Genomic DNA, 26,799 nt, shown 5'->3' with positions numbered 1-26,799 from the left:
CTTTGGGATTACATGTGCCTTATTCCTGATGAAAGTACCACTTTGATTGATGGAATCCGGTTAACGGCCCCATGCGAGACACACAGTCACCTTTACATGTATAAATGTTGGCTTTACAGCACAGGGGCATTCATTACACAATTAATATGTGCTAGTCGTACTTGAACCGGGAATGCCTTTACATTAGGTGGATGCTCTAACCACTACACTATTGTTGTTCTGCCTCATTTATATGTATACCAATGGTTCATAGCTACTCTGACATACACCTCACCATTTCCCTTACACAGCAGGCATCCCCATTCTCCTGCTGGGAAAACCGCAGTACTACACTTCTGACATTCCCTGTTTCCTACTGCTCTGGACCCATGCTGCATGTCTACTCACTCCAAGGATATTCAGAACTCCTACGCTTATAGTCCTCGCACATACGCGTGTTTGATTGTCAGGGTGTTCATGTGCTGGTCCGAGTTTAGGCTTGTCCGACTGGTGACTAAAACTGCCCTGGCACTGTTCAAATATCAGACATAGCACATAGACAGAGTTAGTCCAGATTTTAACATAACCTGTGTTTACAGATGCAGGTGTTTGGGCACCTCTGACCACATTATTAGGTCGGCGCTACATAATATAGGATGGGGAGTGGTTCCACTACATAATACAGGGTGGGGGGGGGGGTTCAACGTGTTTCCTTTCACATTTCAGTATTTCATTCATTTATGGATACAATGAATATTATTCTGGACATCAGTTATAAATTCACTAGAGGTATGCAATAGTCCTGTCAACAGATGTGACAGTTGGTTGGTGTACATATGTGTACGGACCTCTGTTATACTCGGGGACTAGTTTCTACAGTGACAGGGACAAGGTTATGACAAATCAGGGACAATCACGGGCACTTCTACCATATTAGTACTATTAACTTGGAACGTGTTGACAGATTCGTATTACTACTAATTTTCCACAGTTAAATGCATCTATTACTCTTCATTGTTGTAAGTAGTCATTCTCATTCAACACCTTTCCTCCAAAGGTCACTGGCTTTGTGAGTGATTAAGAGGCTGGCCAGTTATTGTGCGAATGCTCTGACCATTCGTAGGGTTGACATCATATGTACAGGTTGGGATATATTCTGGGGACACCAGATTGTTTAGGCCAACACATACCCATGGTCAGTGCAGGTTTGGAACATTCATTAGTTTCCTAGCTGTGAGCCTATACCTTTAGCACTTTAGTTGTTAGTCTGTTTCTTGTATGAATTATGTATTTTCTATCCTGACATGACCGCTTTAGGCAACTGTTACATGCAGTATGGTACATAGTTATTTCCTACAATCACAGGACATTTGGCATTGTATCATTGTTGGTCAGGACACACCTACCCACACAGTAACTGTCCCTCACACAGTGGATCAGGGGGTATCCTGTTTATGTCAGTGCCTTCATCACCCTATTTCCATGTGCCACTATGCAAATGTGTGCAATATATTCTCTTGATTATTCCTGTCGGGACACGTGCGTTACGGGCAGGTGTTTGATCCTGGTTAGTAGGTTCTGCATGACCATCTAGGGCTGGACAGTCTCGTGCACCCCTACTGCACATTCCAACTTGTGTCCAGATGTCCACAGGACTGGACATCATGTCTTTATACCCATTCTAATGTTTACACAGGTTACTTATCCCATGAGGGATATCCAAAAATTTAACAAGACTGATACCGACCATTCTTCTGGCATTACAAAAATGTGCTGGGGGTTTTACATGCAAGGGATATATAGTTTGCAATCCAGAAACTGCCTAGGGTGACACTGCCTACTACATATGAGTAGTGGTCACTATGTAATGATGTGGCTGCGCCAAGCTAGTAGGCCAAGTATGGCTGGATTTGGTGGACGTTCAGGTATGGGGACAGGTTGTGTGCTGTGGAGGGGATGCTGGGTATTCCATTATGCATCCAGGTGTGTTGCATTTGATTTGGCCAGTTCCATCAGGACCAATCTGTGGGTATGTGCCGGTGACATTTCTGTACATTTGTATCGCACATTTTAATATTCATATGTTTGTGGGATTGTGTTCTACAGTATGGCCTGTCTGGTTGTATTGCAGATGTGTATACATGTTCTTTGTGTTTCTTTCTGCTTCACCCGCTGCTCCCTCATACACCTCCAGTTCACCTATTCTGCATACGATACAGTCTCACCTTTGAGGATTATACCATTACCCATCCCCCCATACACATATTCCTGACACTCCATCCATCACTGCTTTGGTTGATGGCCCATGACACGGTCAAGGTAACACATTGCATACACTACATATGTCAGGTACCTGTATGGTTGTGTGGACTACCCTGGCATGTTTCACCTTCCACATGCTATACATCATGCACATAGGTACATGCCCATACTTAACTTTCAGGACACGGTTGGTACACCCGGGTAATACCCGTTCAACTGTGACACATCCTGACAAGTACAGCTTGGACCACAGATGTGCGGATTTTGGCCGACTGTTCTGATCATTGGTAGGATGCCACCTTTTCCTATGTCCAGGATGGGATATATTCCGGACACATATCCGATTGTACTGAACAACATGTACCCAGTCAACGCTATGGATAATACTGTTCCTTTAAGCCTACATGTTGCCTTATTGTTGTAGCAGTTTATATGCTCCTTCTGTTTCATTTACATGCTTATTCTATTTCCTGTCACATATGGTATGTTAAATACAGACATACCTATTGTATGTGACTATTACATGCATTGTGGGATATAATTCTGTCATACGGTCGCTAGATATTTACATTTATCGTGGATTTGTTATGGACACATCTACCCAGCTGTGTACTCTCCCTCACAATATGGGTCAGCTGGTGACCCTGACCATTGGGCTGGACGTACCTATTGGCAGCACGCTAACATGATGCATTTCACTTCCACTTGGTATAACTATCTACACTGCATTGGACTACGGGCACATGGTTTTCAATGTCATTTGTTCGAGGGATAGGGACCTGTTATTCCCTACCGTGCACTTGTGTTTGCTTCTTCATTTTGTGTTCGCAGGAACTGTCTTGCATGCTTTGCATACATTTCAGTATCCACAGACACTGACAGATGTGATTACTATTGCTTGCAAATTGTTATATGCAAGCATTTTAGGTTGCACGTCGACAGCCTCCGTGCGGCACTTCGACACGCCCTATGCATTCGCGCACATTTCCTATGCATGTGGTTGTGGCGGCAGCGCGCCTTCATTAATATGCATTTGGTGCTACTGTGCCATCTTCACGCCACATGGTCGGCGCAAGCCTAACGCCGGCCTTGCGCCGAACTTTATGAATCCCAGGGATTGTGTTTAGAAACAAAAGGGGTGGTGATTTAAATAATGTTTTAGAGATTTGTGAATATAAATGGATAATGTTATTGAATGCAGATAGTAAATCTGGCTTGAATACACTAGTAAGTATCCAGGCTATACTTAGAAGCAATTGATGTTAAAATGAATATTATTATATTTTTAAAAATTTAAAATCAGTAGTGCTTCATACACATTTTATACATATATTTTATATATATTTTGTATATACATGTATATGTATATGTTTTATATATATATATATATATATATATATATATATATATATATATATATATGTATTTTCTATATTTTAAATAATGTGCATGGTTTTATCTGAATCTGCTTTCATTTTCATCTATGACTTTAAGCTATACATAATCGATAATTGTTTGATGTGGAAAGGTTTTTGATTGGACTGTGTCTTGTTTAAATTAGACTGAATTGTGGTTATATGGTAACACCCGAAAGCTTTGTGGAATTTACAATAACATTTTGTGGTTTTGGCTCAACATGTCTGCTATTTGGAATTCTTCGTTTGGTTGTATGGACTTAATTGTATTCCAGTGGTTCACCTTTGTGTTGGTCTTATTTTGTCTTTTTTTAATGTGTGTGTGTGTGTGTGTGTGTGTGTGTGTGTGTGTGTGTGTGTGTGTGTGTATCAGGGTACCTTTTCTGTTTTCCATCCACAGATCCAAGCTGTGCTTGAATATGGACAGGCATGAACTTTGTTTTATGTCTGTTTCACAGCAAAGGCATCCTCTGTGGGCTAAATCTGTCCATCCAAGCCATTCTGTTGACATTGCAGAAGTAGTTTAGATCCCCATACTGAGAATTTCTGATGCCATTTGACTTGATGTACAGTATTTTGCCTATTCTAGCCACATATGACTCTTGGCCAAAGCTTGCAGAAAGATTTTACAGCTCTGCCATAGAAAGAGAGGTGATAGGCACTACTGAAACTGCAGGATGCCAACTGTTATGCTTGTTTCTAGCTTGTATGGTTACAGTATAACTGATGTCCTTTATAAAAACCATCAGTGTGCTAGGACATCAGAGACAGTTCTTGAGAACTAAGACAGTAGGACACTCATCATCAAGCACATATTTTCACCAAACGCAGGCAGTGCAAACAATAAAGGAGAATTATTTTTTTATTTCTAGTAAGGATATTACCAGCTCATTCTTTAAAAGGGGAGAATGTTTACTTCTTCACTTTACCAATGTATTAAATAGTTCAATGAACTTGACAAATACTAATATAATCCTGTCCTCCCCTCCAATTTTTCTGGGTGATTAGGTACAAGGTAGATCTTTGCAGATTTCTGAGTAAATCTAATGCTGCTGTTTGTGTTATTATTTGTCAGAGTTCATAGAATCCAGTATAGATTTACATCATTAGTGCTAGCTTCTTTTTATTTCATTTTAATTTAGTGCTGTGAGATATATATGGAAGTGGATACTTCATCTGGCCACCGTGTGACCAAATTGTGGTTTTCAGTACTTTGACCCAAGAGGGTCAATGCAGGCATAAATTCTCCTTATCTCCAAATCCGAGTGACCCGGGGAGCTGACCGTTACTTAGAACTGTAGATGGTACATTACTTTAAATGGGAAGTACTGCGGCTCTGACACTTATAAACTAATTTTGCTTGAATTCCTAATTCACATTTGATCATTTTTTTTAATTGAATGGACATTCAGACAGGTTGTCTTCTTTGGAATATCTAACATCCAGTGGATTATCTAACACATGACATGTTGTGCATCTTTACAAACATACAACTACAGTGTAACTTCACACTTAGAAAAGCTGGCTCAGCAAATCAGCAAATATGCTAATCTGCCCCTCCCCCACATTAAAACTACAACTACTAGAAAGATCAAACAGTTGCTGAAGATCATATCTATCTTTTTCTTCATGATATTGCAGTATGCATTTCTGAAGGATATGAAGTCTGAAATTCAAATGTATATCATTATTTAATGACTTCAATATTCAGTGATTTGCCAGAAAACCACAAATTTTATGAGGAACAAACCAAAATTATGAGGCAAAAATCTGGACATTCTGTGAAAATCTAGACAGTTGAAAGGTATGAGTACAGGAAATGGAACACACATTAGCATTTTGTCAGAGGGCTGAAATGCTGTGGGGTGGGTATGAGATCCCTCCTCTGGGCCAGTGATCATGGAGCCTCAATCCTCACCACTGACACTGGTGGGGAATGTTCACTGAGAATGAAAGTAGATACACAGTATTTTCAGATGCAGCTCTCTGCACCAAGTACAATTTCCCTTATAAGCACACAGGGAATGCACACTCCAGTCCTGGGGCTGGGTTTTCTTTCCAGGCCCCAAATAAGATTCTCCACTTACACAGCTATAGAGTTAAGTCCTTAGCTAGGTGCTCCAAGCCAAGTACTCCACCACCGTCTCTGTGAAATCAGTGAACTCAGCTGACACACACACTCTCTTTGAGATTTGACTTTTATTCACACACACACACACACACACACACACACACACACACACACACACACACACACACACACACACACACACACACACACACACACACCTGGGAAAGGCTGGCACAACTTACCTGCTTTTCTACCTCTATCCAGACTATAAGGTAGATTCACTGCAACCAGAATACCCCAAAGCCATCTACTCTAAGGCTCTTACCAGGGTACCAAGTGGCAAGATGTTCAGGAACATGGAGCCACAGTGCCACTAAATAAATGCAATTAATCTCAAAGGTTAAATATTTTCTAAAATACCAGTCACAATGAAAGATATAGCTATATTTAATAATAAATAATAAAATAGAAAACATTAAAATACCAAATGTCTATTTACAATAAACACCAGAGTTTCTATCACAGGAAATGTAAAAAACACAGATGGAAAGACTCAGATACAGAAAAAAATAATCTCAGTATATTTCCGTAATTGACTGAAGAATTACTGCTCCTTACTTACTTGCTAAAGACGAAGGTGGAAGAGAGTGACCTAGCACTCATTTTCTAGGACCGTGAAGAATGCCACTATCACATACCTCATGAGCAGCTAAATACAATTTCAGTTTTGGCTACAGGATGACATCACATCTGGTCTCCTGACTCTGTGGTTTCCACACTAACCCCTCACTAGATACTGAGCCAGGATTTAGCAGAGATGTGTCACAATACATGCATAGAACTTTAGCTAAATGCTTAATACAGCATCTGGAAGCTGTAAAACAATTCCCAAACTTCTACCCTTTCTGCAGAAAAGCTTTTCATAGACGTCGCATCTGTGGCTGCATTTAGACCTGTGAAATAGAATCTTTATGGCTTAAACCAAGTAATTTAATTTCAGGCTATCTTTCTTAAGGTTAGCTGGGCTGAACTTAACCCTTTCCCTTCTACTATCCTCTGTGAAAATATATACATTTCAGCATTACAACAATACAGCCTAACATACATGTACATTTCTTTTCTGTCCAGCAGGGTCCATTGTTATTACAGTTTTAACCCAGGCAGCTTTACAAATACATTTTTAACACAAGCATTGTGTACAAATCAGTTTGATAATCAAATGACATACAGTTCTTTACAAAACTCCTGCTAGCTATGCTGGCATATGTTGCACATGCACTGCCGTACTCTGTCTGGCACAGCTGGCACTATCTCACATCATAACAGTGGGCATAATAATTTAAGTTGATTGATGTTATTACTGTTGATCAACACTTTTGTATATAGACCGATAATGAACGTTTCTTTCAAAATGAAGTCTGTACATAATCTGAACCCTTCAAGGTGAGTGAGTCTGCTAGGATTATGTCGGCCACATACAGTCAGGGTAGTAAGTTATATTATTTCTTTGCTATTTAATTCTAATAAAGAGCAGCACAATGGTGCAGCAGATTGTATTGTCACATCACAAACAGCAACAGGTTCCCAGTTTTATTCTCTGCTAGGGTACCTTCTGTGTGGAGTCTACACGCCCTGCCTGTGTTCCCATGGGTTTCCTTACATATTCCAAAGACATGCAGTAGATGGATTAGACACTCTAAATTGGCCATAGGTGTGAGTGTGCATGTGACTATGTGGTGTAGAAGAACAACGGAGGCAGGGATAGCCACTGGCAGTGTAAACCTTGTCTCTAGATGATTGTCACTGTTGAAGTGACACCCCTGATCTTATGTGCAAAAATGTAAAAGGGGTTGTAGGTGCATGGGTGGATGGATGAAAGAAATGTAATAACTGTGTTTAATGTCATGGGTTAGCAACTACAAAGAAGATGGATAATAAATATATTTATATGTTAAGTTGTATCTTTTTCAAAATATCGCTTAATGTGGAGGATGTGACAGCATTTACTTATTGAGCAGCTCATTCTTCTCTGCGCTTCCATATATTCCTTTTTACTGTTTGACATTCACAATCTTCATCTCCCCTCTCCTGTATCAGTTTTCATAGGTATACAGTATGCAGTTCAAATGACAACTGACAGCCTAATGACCGTAAATCCAATATACTATGAAAAGTTATCACTTGGTGTATAAGCATCTCTTAATCTATAAATCCACTTACATTCATATCTTTCACTTTTAAGTGCCTCATTTCCACCTCTTAAACTCATCTGTACCTTCTCTAAAACATTAAACTTTGAATGTGTACTGATCTCCTTCATTCTGTTTGTGTATATAAAGTGCATTGTTTTTTATATGCCTAGGGATTTATGAATGAAATTGTGCAGGCATGATCACTTCAAGATCACCATGGATCCAAATGGCTACTACTCTTTAACTGAACACAATAAAGATTTTTTATGCCTCAGTAATTTCATAAAGGGTGCCTTATATCTTGTTAATATGCTCTCCAGAATGCTTGATTACAATTGTTACATTCTTCCTCTCAGATTTAATGCACTGTTGAATGGCAAACTTTTGGAGAGGGGCACATAACAATTATACAAGAAAATATTCTAGGTGAAGCTGTTTTATCACAACACGTTTTGTATATTCTGTTATTCAGAACTAAGTACCTTGACTGATTTTGTTAATTTTGGCTGAATAAATGTTCATTCTGCAGACAAATGGAAATGTATACCCTTAAAATTGCCAGGAGATTATGGATAAAGAAGCCTAAAGCTGCCATACAATCTTACTAATGCAACATCAGTAGAAATGTCCTTCTGCACTGGACTGATACATGCTGAAATTACACAATGCCTTGGTATGTTGTCTCTGCTAGTTTCAGTTTTTTTTTAATATGTTATTACTACATTAGAACAGAAATTGTCATTTAGCGTTCCATTAAAATAGGGAATTTTGTGCTGCAGCTTTCTGCAAATGGCTTTATAAATCTTTTATATGTCATTTAGCACTCATTTTATCAGTGCTGTCTTGTATAATATGTTTGTGGAATATGCTATTGTAGTTCATATCCTGTTACACAGTAAAATAACTGTATTTTCATCGTTTTAAAAGTCTGCTTTATTATTAATGGGAAGATGTAGAGGGGCTAGGATAACAGGCATTTTAAGTTACATCTTGAAACATAGTTTTTAGGCAGGTTTGAACACAGCAGAGACAAGCTTTAAAGCAATATTTTAGCCCCAAAAAATCTGTATTTCCTTAAGCAATATACAGACAACACTTTATTAACATTTCTTTAGCAAAAGAAATGGAGAAATGCCACATTGGGCCAGTAACACAAAATAGCATAACACAGAGGTGATATGACATCTTCTATTGGAAAAACAGGTTTCACGGTTACTCAGACATTTAGAGTAACAGAAGACACTTGTCAGGAGTAAACAAGTTATTAATGTCAGTATTTTAATATTTTAATTTCCACACAGGTCTAGAAGGGAAGAACAGAGTCCAGAATCTCTTTCCCATTAGCTAAAAGAATTCTTTTAAAAGATACCAAAGTGAAAAAAAAAATCTGTGTGCACTTCAGATGATTTGAGCTGTGAAACATATTGATGTACTTTAAAAAAATGAAGATCAGAACACTGATGCTCATTTTCGTGAGACTGAAAATACTGAAACCTGACATATCCGAACGCCAAAGCTTTCCCAGGGAAAGTAAACACTTGCCCAAATGTAAACTAAGTGCACACCGAAGTGTGCCCCCCCCCCCCCGAATATATATACCAACTCTTTGATCACACAACAGTGGAGAAAAGGGCATGTTGGTAGAACATTAGATAGCTCATTCACTTCATGTCTTTCCTTAAACCTCAGTCTTCTTCCAAAACATTATTCTGCATGTATTGTTCCCACAATTCCTATTTTTCTATGTGATTTGCTTGCAGTTTTTATATCTGTTACTATATTCACTACTTCCAGTATGGTAGGTTTAGATTTGATTTTCATTTTCTAGAAATTATTTTTATTTATTTTTTTTTTATAGCCACCAGAATTAAACTCAGTAAGGCCTTATTATGCAGAGGGCTCAAAAAAAAAAAAAAACAGTTTCCTTAGATACACTGATTTGCTCACCCAGTATTTCAAACATAGCAGTTTGCAGGGAATTTTTAAAGTCTCATGTTTCTGACACTAGAGCGTGAACTGCTTGGAAATGAAATAATTTAGACATGCAAGTCTTGTGCTGGCATATTACATTCAGAAAACTTTATGATAATTACTAGTCTGCAATGAAAGTAATAGAAACAACACATTTATTACTTGTCACTTTCATCTAAATGCTAAAAACAGACCATCAGAAAACAGATTAATGCAGAACACAATTTCCTATAAATAGAAAGCTCATCAAATAATCATAGTAGTGTGATAAAGACACATGTAACTAAGTTAAGACTTAAATGTAAGTAATATTAGTCATTCAAATTTTATTTTGTTGTAGCAATGCAGAAATCTTAAATACGAAAACAATTTGATGATAGCTGTCAAACAATTAAATACAGTCTACTGCAAGTCTTAAATGACCTTTAACAGACATACAGTTCTTACACCCCAGATGGGAGGTAGCATTAGAATATACTCCTAGTTAATAGCTCAAGGTGAGGATCAAACCCTATATTTTGTACTTATGAGGCAATGACCTTAACCATTATGCCACACCTTCCTTCCTTGAATAGGACAGCATCATAGTATTCTTATACTGAATGTTGTCTAAGTAATGAAGGTGCCCACTGTTGCTGGTATTATGGACAGCACCACACAGTAAACCAGGTTTAAACTTGCCATGTCTTAGCTTTGTAACTTCTTCTCTAACCATACTAATGAACATTTGTGGATAACTGCATTTAAACACCACAATCCAATGCACTCAGGACAGTGGATCGAGTAGATTCAACACCTTTAATGTCCAGTAAAATGATAAAAACAGTAATGTCACCACAGTACAGCTTGGTGCGCTTTCAGCCAGTATAATACCAGACTTCCTCAAAACAAACAAGCAGCCCCATACAATCCATTTAAATAATATATAATAAATAATAACTGCATTTGAAAAAAAAACATGTTCTTTAGAGTTAATAGCTGTTGTTCATCTTAGGGCATTGAAGGCCACACTAGAAACCTTCTCCATTTGCCACTTTGCCAACCCCCCCTTTTTTTTTTTGGTTAAAGGAGTGGTGACTCTTGGAAATCTAAGTACAAATTAGAAAAGGTGGGCTTCCAGTAAATGAATGACTTAAAGATGTTATTGTATATAAAGGTACCCAGACAGTTCACCAAGTCAATGATATAATTGTGGGTAAATTTTAAAAACTACATAGTACAGTTAAGATATTCCAAAAAGAAAGACAAATTTTCTAAATTCCCTATCCATTGGATAAACATGTCATCAAGGAAATGCAAATATCTCTGTACAATTCCAAAAAGGTATACAGAACCATGTTAGTATACGTTGGAGCATACCCATCCTCCATTGCTAATAAAAAAATCTCTTTCAGAAAATAGTTATCTAAAACCAGTCTCATAAAATAAGAAAATAACCTAGTATCGGAGTTACTATAATCAGAATTCATAGTCAGTGTTTTTTTGAACTAATCAAGACCAACTGAGTGAGGAATACATGTAAATAAATCTGACACTGGTGGTTAAGAAAGATAACATCATAGCAAAAAGCTGTCTTTTAAAATATCTTAAAGTGTCAATATCTTTTTAGAACATGAGGTTTTTGCTTAAAAAATAATTTAAGTCTATAATCAATCAAAGAAGGAAACTTTTTGGTTTTGGATTTTCCATAGGCTGCTATGGGTCTTAGGGCTGGGTCCTGTACACATTTATGAACCTTTGAAACTCCAAATGTTGCTGGAATTAGTGAATTACTTGTAAAAAATGAACAGTTTGGGACTGGTGTGGTCTTCCTTTTATAATACATACATGGTGGCATCAATGTAACTGTTTATACTATGAACTTCATTTCTTGATACCAGTGCATATTTATTACTGTCCATCAATTTCTTACACATTTTATAAACACAGTCATGTCAGTCCATTAATACGGTACCTTACAGTTTATAAAACTGATTTAACTTACCATTTGACAGTGATTTTAAGTTCATCCTTAAAGTATTGCTCAAAAACAGCCAAGTGTGGGTTCAAAGGTGGGTTAAACATAGTCTTACAAGTAGGAATCATGCTGGTACAAGGTAGGGACCATTAGGTGATCTTCCCATAAAAGCAAGTCTAAGCTTGTCTATCTCACAAATTTTAATTCCTGTAAAAGCTTTGCAACAATGTTTCTTAAGAGGGTAGAATGTAAATATTTTACAAGATAAGCTGATAATAATAATAATAATAATAATAATAATAATTAGTGTTACTAGAAGCTTACTTTAGTTGTAAATTTTTGAAACTTTTCTTTTGAAGGACAATAGTGTCTTCCAATCTGCTTTTTGTCGCTGTCTCCATCCTTGTCAACCTAAACCCCTCATTCCATGGTTTGACTTTTGTCCCTTCCTGTTGTTGGTCACATATGAGAGTTACTGCTCCAGGTTGGAGCTGCTGGCAGCAAGTCTCTCAGATAAAGTGTGCTCTGCTAAAAAAACTTTAAATGGTGTAATTTTCTGATGTGTTGTCACCAGCTGGTGCAATATTTTCAGGTTCATCATCTTCTTTATGTTCTATTATGTAGTGATACTACACTCTTGGAGCCAGGAACAGGATAAACATTACATTTAATATAATTGTTGCTGTCACATAAGATTTTCTTGTGTTTCCTGTGAGAAATTGCCTTGTACTTATTATCCACATAACTAAAAATTTGCCACACTTAGTTTTCCTGAATTCACACAGAAGGTCCAATTTAATACTATTTCCCATTTTATTTATTTATTTACTTATTTTTGTTAAAAGAACTTCCATTTCATTGATATTGTGACATATCAGGACATTCATAATTTTGAATCTGGATTTGTCAGATCACTCAGTTCCATATATGACTATGACCTCCATAACCCCATTAGGGAATTTCCATATATGTATGTATATATATATATATATATATATATATATATATATATATATATATATATATATATATATATGTACACCCTTAGGGACATGTCCATTCTTCAAATAATCCATAAGAAATACATTATTTAGTTGTAAAGTTTTAAATTTTGCTTTCTTATTTAAATACTTTAAACTGTGAATTAAAGTTGAAGATATGACATGTTGTTACTGTTAGGTTTAGTACTTGTATTAACCAAAGTTAGGGCTTGGTTTAACCCCTCATCCAAGGCATATTTCACTTGCAGCATTGCTGGGGGTCTTTAATCAAAGGGGTTTGTTAGACTAATATGTGCATAGGATCATAGGCAGTTACTAGGCTAATGGCCTTAGGGCCCTTACATGCCTATCCAAGTTTTTACCCTTATTTCCATGATCATCACCTATTGCCCCTGTCCAAGAGGGTGGAACCCCCGGGGTGAATTTACGGTCACCCATCCAATCTTCCAGATTGCATTTGAAGAGGGCCAAAAAGGTGCTCTGTTTGAAATAAAGTGGAAGTCTGTTCCAAAGATGTGGTAACCTCTGGGAGACAAATCTGTCCCTCAAGCAGGTTTTATTAATGTCACATACCAGGTTAAGATATTTAGAGCAAGTAACACATTTACCATTTGACTTACGGATATGCAGCATTTCCAATAAAGCAGGGTCAAAGATTGTCTTGTACACAAGGCACATATCACCTCTGAGTAGTCTGTATGAAACAGAATAAAGTGACAGTGATTTCTGATGATCTCCATAAGATAGATGCTGAAGAAATTGAATTTCCTTGTGAGGAACCTTTGTGGCTTCTCCAATTCCTGCAGGTGCTTGGAAAGTTACATACCAAAAGGGGAATTGTAGTTAATTATTGGCCTGATGAGGGAAGAGTACAGGGAGATTATAACTTCTTTTTTTCTAGAGGCAATGCCCTTACTTATGAGATGAGCAATATAGAATGCCTTTCTTACCACTGTAGAAACATGGTGGACAAAGGTAAGGTTGCTGTCAACCTGTGTGCCCAGCTATCTCACCACTGAGTGCATATTTAGGCTGTTGCTATTGATGTGGTATTTAGCAGGAACATTGCCTTTCCCACTAATTTATGTTGGAGCTCATGTAGGATGCAGGCTGGGATGTTATGTCCCATAGATGCTGTGTTTTTTTGCCTTAGAAAGGGCATTAATGAGCTATGTTTTAGAGATACAAGGAAGGGGACCGGTGGTAGGGTTGTTATGGGGTACATGTGGTGGGGACAGAGGAAGGTAAAGTTTTCACAGAACCAGTCAGCCTACAGGTTAGTTATGTCCACAGGCTCAGTATATGTGGTATCATTAACTACCAGTTCAGCAAAAATCTGGGTGTTTCCTTTTAGGTTATGTTTGTAACTATAGAATGCCTTGTGGTTGTTCTTTGTTGAGGAAGGTAATTTGGACTTTTAGTTTGCTTTGGAGGTCTTTACAAGAGGTCTTATTTACCTGTTTAGCTGAGGAGGGAGTGTTTCCAGTTTAGGAGGGCTCACTCCTTCTCACTCTTAGACAGCAATCTCTTCCTCTTATTGTAAAGCCTGTTAATGGAAGTTGTCCACCAGGCAGGTTTGTTCTTCCTTCAGGAGCTTGTTTTGGTCCTATTAGGTAAGGCCGGGTCAATGCAGGTATACATGTGTTCATATAAAGCACTGGTGTAGAGCTCAACATAGCTCCAGTTTCGTTTGAGGGGGCAGGTGCAGTATAGCTATTTATAGGGTTCTGGCATGTAGCTCGCAAGACATTTCACTGCGAGCTACATCACCAATACCAAATGGCTGCAGCAGCAATTTGCTATAGAGCAATATGGCTGAATAGCATAGCCACTGTTGCTGTAACCTATGCACAGAAATATTTCTACTGGTGGTGATCCTTACAGACAGCTGCCCAGCTGTAGTCTAGCAGGGACGGCCGTACTGGATGTGTACCACATTCTGTATTCTCATGTAAGTAATGCATTTATTTTATTATTTATTTATTTTATTAACAGACGTGTGACAATAAAATAAATAAATAATACACTAAATGCATTACTTACATGAGAATACGGAATGTGGTACACATCTAGTATAGCTGTCCCTGCTAGAATACAGTTGGGCAGCTGTCTGTAAGGATTGCCACTAGTAGAACTATTTCTGTGCATAGGTTACAGCAGCAAAGGCTATGCTATTCAGCCATATTGCTCTACGGCAAATTGCTGCTGCAGCCATTTGGTATTGGTGATGTAGCTCGCAGGGAAATGTCTTGCGAGCTACACGCCGGAACCCATATTTATACCATCTCGTAAGAGATTATAATCTGCTTTGGAGAAGTTTTTTTAGTTTAGTTGCTACTAAGGGGATCAGGTGTGATTAGCAAAACAAAAAAGTTACTGGAGCCATGAGCAGGGATAAACAGTAGTTAATTCAAACTACAACTTATTGAAGTGTTGGTTTTTAAAAGTAATAGTTGCTTATTCCAAGAGTTTAAAATCCGTAATGTAGTTAGAAGTGCTTACTCCACAAGTTTAAAATTCACAACATCCTTAAAAAGTTGCTGCTTATTCCACAAGTTTAAAATCCACAATGTACTTAAAAAGTTGCAAGTGCTGAAAACACTTTCACCCAGATAAACTTCATCAGGCAAAGAAACTGAGCAACACATTCTGCTTAGCTTATATAATCAAGGTACAGTCACATGATCTAGTCACATATTAAAATTGTAGTCACATGATAAGATAAAAATAAATAAAATATGCATACAATTATAAGTGACAATAACAGTAAGAAATGTAATAAATAATGAAGGCACTTGTACAGTTTAAACAGCCAGTCTGATTCTGAGTCTGAGAACGGGTGTGAAGGCTGCCAGTCTAGCTAGATAGAATTTTGTAAATAATTCTATGCCATTTGTAAATATTAATAAAACCCACAGGCTGTTTCACAAATGTAAAGAAGACTGTGTTAAATGTTGAACTTCAAAAATGTAACCACAGTGCATTCTGCTGGAAGAAAGCTAATAAAGTAAAGCAGAATGTGTAGACTAAGTCTCTATTGTTTTGAGACCAAAGTTAATTGCCAGATTTTTACATGTATAATGTCTTTTATTGCTGCGGGTTCCTGGCAGCTGCAAGATCAAAGATATGTTAAACTCTGAGTTTCTGTTAGCCTGGCAACCAGAGAAGAAGGGTGTAATCTAAAATGAGTCAGCAGTGATGTATTACCAATTTAAGAGATCTCAGGGAGCATTTTGGATTTTGTCTAAAGAACATCCACTTACCAGTACTCTGCCTTTGCTCGGTAAGTAAGTAGGATCTTAGACTTTAGTGTCTCTCATAGAAATAGATAGAAAATAATAAGTTTAATCTAGCTGCTCTTTATATTTATGTCAGACTATTCTACAGTATTATTTTAAGCATTTTCCTGTGATCTCTGAACTCTTGACTAGCACTGTGTTGAATTGAGGAGATTTGTCTTGTGTTTTTATTATTTATTATTAAATATTTTTAAACCTTTCAACTGTGGCTGTTTTGTGTAGAGATCATGTAAGGTCTAGAGTACATTGCATGTATATAGTGACACTGTACAAAGCCACTACAATAAGCCTTAAATGTTCTGGTCACACTTACTAATTGGATAATAATATGGCACAGTAAAAGTGGGCACCCTTTGGGAAGGGCCTTATTGGTAGCTGATATATAGGAGTTCTGGTGCCAGTGGATTACTACCTTATAGCATGGACAGAAGTGGCACAGCTAGTGAACCTGTGTCAGCCTTCCCCAGGAGTGTCTGTGTGGTTGTATATGAATCATATCGCAAAGTGTGTGTGTGTGTGTGTGTGTGTGTGTGTGTGTGTGTGTGTGTGTGTGTGTGTGTGTGTGTCAGCTACTTTCAGGGACATGAAGCACTGGTTGAACAGAGAGGTTTTAGCTTGACCACTAGGCTGTGATCTGTACCCTATAGCTGTGTCAGTGGGAGTCTTATTAGGGATCTGGAAAAAAAAGGGAGAAACCAGCCCCAGATTGACTGTGATCTGTGTGTGCTCTTAAGGGAAATTGTACTTTACTGTGTGTGTACTTGTTATCCTTCCCATTGTGGATGTCCCTCACTGGTGCTAGTGATGAGGATTGAGGCTCCTTGATTACTGGGCCAGTGCATGAGCATCACATATTAAATGGTTGTCAGTGGTGGGATATCCACACCACATATTAACTGGTTGGCAATTGGCTTGTAGCAGTGTGGATAGTGAATTCCTGTAGCTTGTGTACAGTGATCACTGAAGGTATTTTGTACTCTAAATCACCCAAGCAGTGAATATTCAGAGTTCAGATCACAATTGTTTTATTTCTTTTGTTAGCTTAGTTAGTCAGAGAGAGCAGGCAAGCATGTCAGCAGAGGAGTATGGCAAGCTGACAAGAAGCCAGTTGGCTGAGCTGTGCCAGGTTAATGGACTGGTGTATGAAAACCTGACTAGGGCAGACATGATTGCAGCTTTGGTCACAGCTGCATTAGAAAACAGCAATCAGGAGAATAATCAGACTGGCCGTGGAAATGCACAACACTCAGAAAATGGACAGCTCAACTTTTCTGCAGAGGGCTTACAAATCCATCTGGAGCTAAAGAGACTTGAATTGGAGGCCAGGCATTTGGAGACGGAAGCAGCAGAGACCAAGACATCTACAGGGTGAGGAGAATGAGAAACTGCTACACTTGGTAGCTGAGAAGGAGAGTCAGAGGCAGCATGAAAAGAAGATGCTGACACTTAACCAGAGTTATGGAGGTAATAGTGAAGGGAGTAACTGAACCCCAGAAGCACAAAAGGTCAGTAAATTGTTTCCACAGTTTACAGAGGGGATAATTTTTATAGTTTCATTCATGTGTTTGAGAGGGTATGTAAACAGTATAATGTTGACCAAAGGCTCTGGGTATGGTTCCTGACCCCCTTACTCCATGGTAAAGCTGCCACTGTGTTGTCTAAACTGATCATGAACTTTTTGATTATACTGCTGTTAAGAATTGTCTGTTAGAATTTTTTTATACTAAAACCTGAAACTTATAGGAAAAAGTTTTGTGAACATAAACATAAGGCAGATGAAAGTGTGTGTGAATATGTTGCTGAACCGAGCACTTATTTTCATAGGTGGGTGAGTGGATATCAGGTCACCACTTTTGAAGGGCTGGCAGACCTTTTGGTGAGGGAACAAGCCCTTAGCACTTTGCCTGAGGACATGAGGATCTGGTTAGCTGATAGACAATGTGCCACTTCAGATGAGATGGGGAAGAAGGGAGACCTATACCTAGCAGGCAGAGCATCCCTGCACATGAAAGAGACCCCCAGTACTGCTCATGGGACTAAAGGAACCTATGGTGGGAAGCCCAGACTGCTTCAGCAGAATCTGCCTGTAGCAGGGGAAGCCACTACTCTAGGTATATGTCCAGGACCTATGGTTAAATGTTTTGAATGCAACCAGTGGGGCCATGTGGCATACAGATGTCCATGGAGGCAAGGTGGGGAACAAAAGGTGAGAGAGCCAGTAAGTGGGAAAGACAAAATGCCAATAGTAGGTTGTCTTGAGACAACAGGGGTACCAAACTACCATCCTGCAGATATACTGATAGGGAAGGATTTGGATGAGGCAGTACCATGTGTCAATGCAGTTACACACAGTCAGGCTTTAAGACAAGTATTTGGGTCTGGAAGCCTAGGAGATACCCAGATAGACCTCATGCTTGCAGCCAGGACTGGTGAGGTGGTTACTTCTGGGAGGGTGCTATCCTGTAGCAGTGACACTGAAGGTGAGCCACAGCTGCTTGTGGGTACTGATGTTCCCTTGGACAGAGTGACTTCAAAGATAAAGGTGAGTAGTAGTACCCAGGCTGACAGTGAGGCACCGCTGTCATAGGATGCCAGACTTCCTGTGGAAGGGGAGCTGGGAAGGGTTACAAAGAGAGAGTTGAGACAGGCTCTCAGACACTACATTACAAGGCCTGATGCAGGTAGCTAATGGGGCACCTGATTCTCAAGGGAAGGGGAAATCTCTATACTGGGACAAAGAGTTACTGTATAGAGCGTGGACCCCTGATGGAGGGCCAGAAGGTGAGATGATACAGCACTTGGTAGTGCCTAGAGCCTACCATCTGGCACTCCTAGCCATAGCCCATGATATTCCCTCTGCAGGTCATATGGGCATAAAATGTACAAAGAGATGTATTATGCAGAACTTCTATTGGCCTGAAATTTCCAGAGATGTAACAGGGTACTGCAGGACTTGTGAGCAGTGCCAAAAGATAGACAAAGCAGGAGATAAGGTGAGAGATCCTTTGATGCCTTTGCCTGTGATTGATGAGCCATTTCAGAGGGTAGCTATGGGCATTGTGGGGCCTCTGAGTACCCCAAGTTCCACAGGGAAAAAGTATATCCTAGTGGTAATAGATTATGCTACAAGATACCCTGAGGCAGTGGCTTTGTCCTCCATTGAGGCAGAAAAGGTGGCAAATGCTTTGTTAGAGGTTTTCAGCAGTGTATGTTTCCCAAAAGAAATACTGACTGACAGAAGTACCAATTTCATGTCAGACCTGCTGGCTTGTCTGTGGAGATACTGTGGGTTGAAGCACCTGAAGACCACTCCCTACTATCTGCAGACTAATAGTCTTGTTGAGAGGAAAAACTCTACAATCAAGCCCATGCTATGGTCATTTGCAGATCAGTTTAAGAGGGATTGGGACAAATATTTGCCTTATCTGTTGTTTGCTTACGGAGAGGTTTCCCAGGAATCCACATGTATTTTCACCCTTTGAGTTGCTGTATGGGCATAGGGTGAGGGGGCCTCTAGATTTAATTTGTGATGAGTGGGAAGGTGAGTGTGAATCCCACAAGGAGTCTGTTGGGGCATATGTCCTAAACCTCAGGACAAGGCTCAGAAAACACATGGACTTGGCCCAGGAGAACCTGACAGAAGCCCAACAGCAGAAAAAGGTCTGGTATGACAGGAATGCTCAAGCTAGAGAGTATGCTGTAGATCAGCAGGTAATGGTTCTCATTCTTGTCAGACAAAACAAGCTGCAAGCAGCTTGGGAGGGACCCTACAAGGTGGTAAGAAAGGTAAGTGATGTTAACTACATGGTAGAACTGCTAGGCAGGGGGCAGGGGCACAAATTGTACCATGTTAACACGATGAAACCTTACCATGATATGGAGGGCTTTGTGCTGAGTATTTGCAGTGGAGTGAAGGAGGGGTCTGAGGGAGATCTGGTGACTGATCTCCTCAGTGAGGCTTGGAATGACAGCTCAGTGGAAGGGGTAGCAATATCCCAGCAGCTATCTCCTATCCAGGTTCAAGAAATCCAAGCAGTGTTACAGGAGTTTGGGGACATGTTCACTGGGAAACCAGGGTGCACCCATCTGGTGCAGCACCAGGTGGATACGGGAACCCAAAGGCCTATTGGGCAGGCCCCTTATAAGGTGCTTGATAGAGTCAAACAGAGTCTGAGGGAGGAGATACAGGAGATGTTGGAACTAGGGGTGATTCAAGAGTCTGACAGTCCCTGGACCTCCCCAGTGGTGCTGATGCCAAAGAAGGATGGCAGCACCAGGATCTGTGTGGACTAAAGGAAATTAATTAGTCACACAGAGTCAGATGCTTACCCCATGCCTAGGACAGATGAGGCCCTAGAGCAGCTGGGTGGGGCTAAGTATCTTACCACCATTGATCTTACTAAGGGTTAGTGGCAGGTGCCCTTGACTCCCAGTGCTAGAGAGAGGTCAGCCTTTGTGACTCCTTTTGGCTTGTATGAGTTCACAAAGATGCCCTGTGGGATGAAAAATTCCCCAGTGACTTTCCAGAGGCTGGTAGATCATATCCTAACAGGAGCAAGAGAGTTTGCCCTTGCTTACCTAGATGATATTGCCATCTACAGCCATTCCTGGCAAGAGCAGCTTCAACATGTCAGGGAGGTGCTGGGCAGACTACAGAGGGCATGGTTGACCATTAAGCCCAGCAAATGTCAGGTGGGTATGGTAGAGGTCTCCTACCTGGGACATAGAGTGGGGAGTGGTAATATCAGGCCAGAACCTGCCAAAGTGTAAGCCATTCATGCATGGCCTGTACTTCTTACCAAAACGCAGGTGAGGGCACTATTAGGAACAGCAGGGTACTACAGAAAGTTCCTCCCCAATGATAGTACCATAGCTGCTCCCCTCACTGACCTGACAAGGATAAACAGGCCAGATAAGGTAGTGTGGACCACAGCATGTGAGCAGGCATTCCAGAAGCTTAAAGAAGCTTTGGAAAGACCCCCTGTGTTAGCCAGTTCAGATTACAGCAAAGAATTTATTGTGCAGGTGGATGCTTCGAATCATGTGGTGGGGGGCTGTACTTATCCATATTTCTTCAGAGGGATATGAGCGCCCAGGGGTTTATCTCAGTCATAGCCTCCAACCCAGGGAGGAATGCTATGCAGCTGTAGAAAAGGAATGTCTAGCCATAGTGTGGCACTGCAGAAACTTCAGCCTTATCTGTATGGAAGAAAATTTACTGTAGTTACAAATCGCAATCCCCTAACATGGTTATACTGAGCCAGTCATCAAAATGCCAAGTTGCTAAGATGGAGCCTAGGTCTTCAAGCATATGATATGTCAGTGCAGCACCACAGTGGTGTTAGCAACCCCAATGCAGATGGGCTCTCAAGACAGGGAATGGGGTAAGGTATACTCAGATAAACCTAACCCTCTCAAGCAACATTTTTCAAGGGACACTTGAAAAACTAGCTTGAGTTCTCTGGGGGGTGTGGAAGATATGTGAAGGCTGCCAGCTTAGTTAGATAGAATTTTGTAAATAATTCGATGCCATTTGTAAATATTAATAAAATTCACATGCTGTTTCACAAATGTAAAGAAAACAGTGTTAAATGTTGAACTTCAAAAATGTAACCACAGTGCACTCTGCTTGAAGAAAGCTGATAAAGTAAAGTGTGTTATGACTGTTTGATCTCAAAGCTCGGAGACAGAATGTCTGGACTAAGGAATTCCTTCTATTGTTTTGAGACAAGAGGTAATTGCTAGATTTTACATGTAGAATGTCTTTTATTGCTGTGGGTTCCTAGCAGCTGCACAATCAAAGATATGTTAAACTCTGAGTTTTCTGTTAGCCTGGGAACCAGAGAAGAATGATGTAATTTAAAATGAGTCAACAGTGATGTATTACCAATTTAAGAAATCTCAGAGAGAAAGAGAAAGTATTTTGGATTTTGTCTGAAGAACATCCACTCACTAGTATTCTGCCTTTGCTCTGTATGTAAGTAGGATCTTAGACTATAGTGCCTCTCTTAGAAATAGATAGAAAATAGTACATTTATTCATGTCAGACTATTCTACAGTATTACTTTAAGCATTTTCCTGTGATCTCTGAACTCTTAACTAGCACTGTGTTGAATTGAGGAGATTTGTCTTTTGTTTTTATTATTTATTATTAAATATTTTTAAACCTTTCAACTGTGGCTGTTTTGTGTAGAGATAATTTAAGCTCTAGAGTACATTGCATGTATATAGTGATACTGTGCAAAGCCACTCCAATAAGCCTTAAAAGTTCTGGTCACAGTTACTAATTGGATAATAATATTACACAGTAAAATTGGACACCTTTTGGGAAGGGCCTTGTTGGTAGCTGATAAATAGGAGTTCTGGTGGCAGTGGATTTCTACCTTATAGCCTGGACTGAAGGGGCACAGCTAGTGAACCTGTGGCAGCCTTCCCCAGGAGTGTCTATGTCACTGTATATGAATCATATCTCAAAGTGTGCATGTGTGCGTCAGCTACTTGGGCAGGGGGGACACAAAGAACTGGTTGGACAAAGAGGGTGTTGGAGGTTTTAGCTTGACCACCAGGCTGAGATCTGTACCTTATAGCTGTGTCAGTTGGAGTCTTATTGGGGATCTGGAAAGAAAAGGAGAAACCAGCCTCAGACTGACAGTGATCTCTGTGTGCTCTTAAGAGAAATTGTACTTTACTGTGTGTGTACTTGTTATCCTTCCCAATGTGACTGCCCATCACTGGTGTTAGTGGTGAGGATTGAGGCTCTTACATGGGCGTCACAACAGGTCTTACCTTTTCCACCTTCAGCCATCTCTTCTTGTTCAAGTTGTCCATTACACTACTGCTTAATGGGGGTCTAGGCTCTTTTGGGGTTTTTTTTTACTACTTGAGCCAAGTTGGGCTACAGATGCAGGTGCAGCTGCAGCAGAAGTACTTTGTGAAGACCTGTAAAATCAAAATGTGGTATAATGCAGCAACTAGTCTGTGTAAGAAAAACAGACATGAAACAGTTTAGGTGAGCTAGCTGGCTTAGGGGAGTATGCTGATTATATTATAAAAAGGGATGCTTTTGGCATCTTTACTCTTCAGTCAAGTTCATTAAATAGACAGGGTTTATGATGAGCACAGCTAGTCACTCAGACAAACAGAGTAATGAAGGGCACACACACACACACACACACACACACACACACACACACACACACACACACACACACACACACACACACACACACACACACACCCTAGTACAGCATTTACATGCATGATTTATACTTCATATGTTCTTCATAACAGAGAAAGGCAGCTGTATATGCTTTATAGGCACGGTGTGAATTGTCATAGTGGGACACAGAAACACAACAGAGAAACCTGAATTAGGCTTACAGAAGCATGGAGTGCTAACATATACACACAAGACATGTTCCATACTATCACCACCTGTTCTACGTTAACTATATAATGTGTACACATTACAGAAACTTGCCCATGTGATAGCGTTAATGTATGTACTTTGAAAAAAGCAGAACACAATTACTCTACAGTGTACATACAATCCAAAATTAACCTGAAAATGTGATTTATGTGTATTAATTTCTGAACACATATTATGGACTGCACACATTAAGACAACCTACCCAGTTAACAAAATAGAACACAAACAGTAGCTAGTGAAGCTTTTAACTGCTGCTTTTCAGAAGTTTAGCAACCATGTAGGATGTATAATGTGTTTCCCAAGCTAAGAGGCTTGTGTTGTCAAAGCTCAACATCTGTGAAAGCCCCCTCCCATATGTTGTCACTTATGGGATCTGTAAACCTGCTACAAAGTTCTCTGTTGTGATTTAACACCCTCATCTATTTTTAAGGAACAGAGTGGAGGAGGGAGCCAAAACTAATTGAAGCAACACAGCACAGGTCTTTGTAGGACCCAGGCCTACCATCATTCCCCACCATCCAGCTAGCCTGCACAGATAACATAGATAACTGTCTTTGTAATTGCACAACACCGCCACAAAAGCACAGATTAGAGGCCATCAGCTGGTGAATTTCTTTCAAGAACAAAAACAAGTGCACACAGCATCTCTCTCAATCTGTTAGCACAACAGTCACCAGTTAGTGATAAAGCCAGAAATGTAAGGGGTGGGGTGTGTGGAGGCCAGAAGCCAGGGATATGTTAAATATTGCCTTTATGAAGTTGGTACAGTAACACTTTGCATTATAATAGATTTTCTGAAGCATATGAAGTCTGACACTAAAAACACCTGTCATTATTTTGCTTTCTGACTTAGTGCAGTCCTCAATCAGCCAATAAATGTACATTTCACAAGACAAAGCACCATAGGGCTATTAACTATATACTTCTAGGACAGCAAACCCTACGCTGGGAAAAAGTGCTCAATACATACACAAACTGACATTACAGCATATTGTAACACAAGTGCATTATTATTAGCAACCACAGCATACAAACACTACAGGTAAATATGATTATGAAACAATATCATCAGCTTACTAACAATTTCAGCTACAAAGCTCACCAGATGGTGAAAATCTTTTACTTTATACTTGCAAAAAAGTTATTTTGATGACTTAATATAATTCAATATTATTTTCCATGAATATACTTAGAAAAACTTGTAGGGTGGGGCAGGGCGCCTTCCTCAATAAGAAAAGCTACTTGTTTTTGAATCTTAACTCTCTGTAATAAATATAATACAGCTTCAAAAGTCATCTTGAAAGTTAACAATACATTGCAAGTTTTATTCAGTATGCTATGATATGCTATTAATTGCCACCCGGCACAGCGGCACCCCATGATAGTCTGTGAGATATGAGATACAAATTTATGCATTGCATCAAAAGTCAGCAATGGGTAAACTGAAATTAAAATGAGCAGAAGGCAGAAATGCAGCTCCACATAATTAAGTATTTAGTTGTATAACTGCAGATGTTATGGCCATACCTCTCAATCTCTTACAGCAAGAAATCTGGACAAAGCCACAAATAGTGGGGCACCAAACAAAGGCCCAGAAATAACAGTAGTTAGTGACACTTTTTTAAATACTGCTCTTCCAAACTTCATACTGTTGACAATAACAGAATAACACATTTTGTATAGCATGAATTTTCTAAAGGATGATGTCTTAAAATCAAATGCAATGTCTGCTGCCTGCCATTATTTTGTGACTTCAGTCCTCAAAGATCTACCACTGCCAGTGACTTGCCAGAAAACTGCAGTTTTATGAGAAATGGACCCATAGTCAAAAGCTTAATTCCCTTCTTTAGTTTCAAGCATGTACAAGCACCACAATGAGAAATTTCCCCAAACAATCCATTCCCTCAGAGATTTCAAGTATGCATAAGCACCACAATGAAACATTTCCCCCAGCAATCCATAACCCTTCAGTAGTTTGGTAACCATCTATTCATATACAACAATGGAATAAATGTAGGAAATACAGAAATTAATTGAAAAGGATAGAAATAAAGAAGGATGAGGTAAAGTTACAGTAAATGGCAGAAAGGAATGGATTAGCTATTTAAGGAGGCAAGGCAGTAAGTAGAAGGATAAAAAGAATACTTTAAAATTGGGAGGGGGAGTAAGGAATGCTGGGTGAGGAAAAACAGTACTTGTGACACAAAGATTGGATAAAAATACAGGAACAGGATGAGATGCGGTAAAAGAAGATATGTAAACCAAAAAAATAATAAATACTGCACTGACACAGCTGAGTACTGAAAAATGTTTATTCAAAATAAAATAAAATGTTAAAAGTAAGCACTTTTGCGAATACAGCATCACTTCATCAGACTGAAAACTGAATGAAACGGAACTCAATTTAAAATGAGACTAAACAATGAATTCCTAAAATCAATTAGGCTAAGGTCAACAGAGATCCAGCTGAAGACCTGGAAGATGACTGGAGGGAAAGCGCAACAGTTCTAGTACCTCAAGAAGAAGAGGAAATAGGTGGAGTTGAAGAAGATTGGCATCACCTGAAAAAAAACAAGTGAGGGCTACAGAACAGATATGTGGCTGAGCCAGGTATGGAAATAAGGTATATAAGGAAAGCTGATGGTGGAATGCTGAAGTCCATGAAGTCATCAAAAGAAAGGGTGCAGTAAAAAGTGGGAGACAGAAAAAACAATCCAGGCTGTGAAGGAATATAGGTTGTTTAACAAAGAGGGTAAGAGCGAAGTTATAACAATAAAGAACTAGATATCAGTGAGAGGATGACAGGCTAGAAAGGGGGTGGGAATTTTGGTGAAGGAAATGCTTCAGAAGGCAGTAAAGGATGTTCTCAGAGTTAGTGATAGGCTGAGATTATGATTACTGCCCTATGGTGCATTCAGACAGCAGTTGCAGGACCTACTAGATAAAGTAAGACAATATGAATGCATGTTGATAATGTGTGACCTGAATTCACTTATCAGGACAGACAGAGCAGGATATGAGAACTGCCTAGGTCCATATGGGTGGGGCAACAAGAATAAAGCAGGACAGGCCATTCTAGACTTCTGTCTGGTAAATGGCTTGATAGTAACCAACACATGGTTCAGAAAGAGGCAAGACCACAAGATCACATACAAAAGTGACCAACATGCAACTCAGGTAGACTTTCTCCTAGTATGGAAAGGGCACTTTGGTAGAATCAGTG

The sequence above is a fragment of the Protopterus annectens genome, chromosome 8.part0 (genome assembly GCF_019279795.1).
Source record: "Protopterus annectens isolate FY-2018-M chromosome 8.part0, PAN1.0, whole genome shotgun sequence".
NCBI lineage: Eukaryota > Metazoa > Chordata > Ceratodontiformes > Protopteridae > Protopterus > Protopterus annectens.
Note: the sequence above shows the minus strand (reverse complement) of the source record.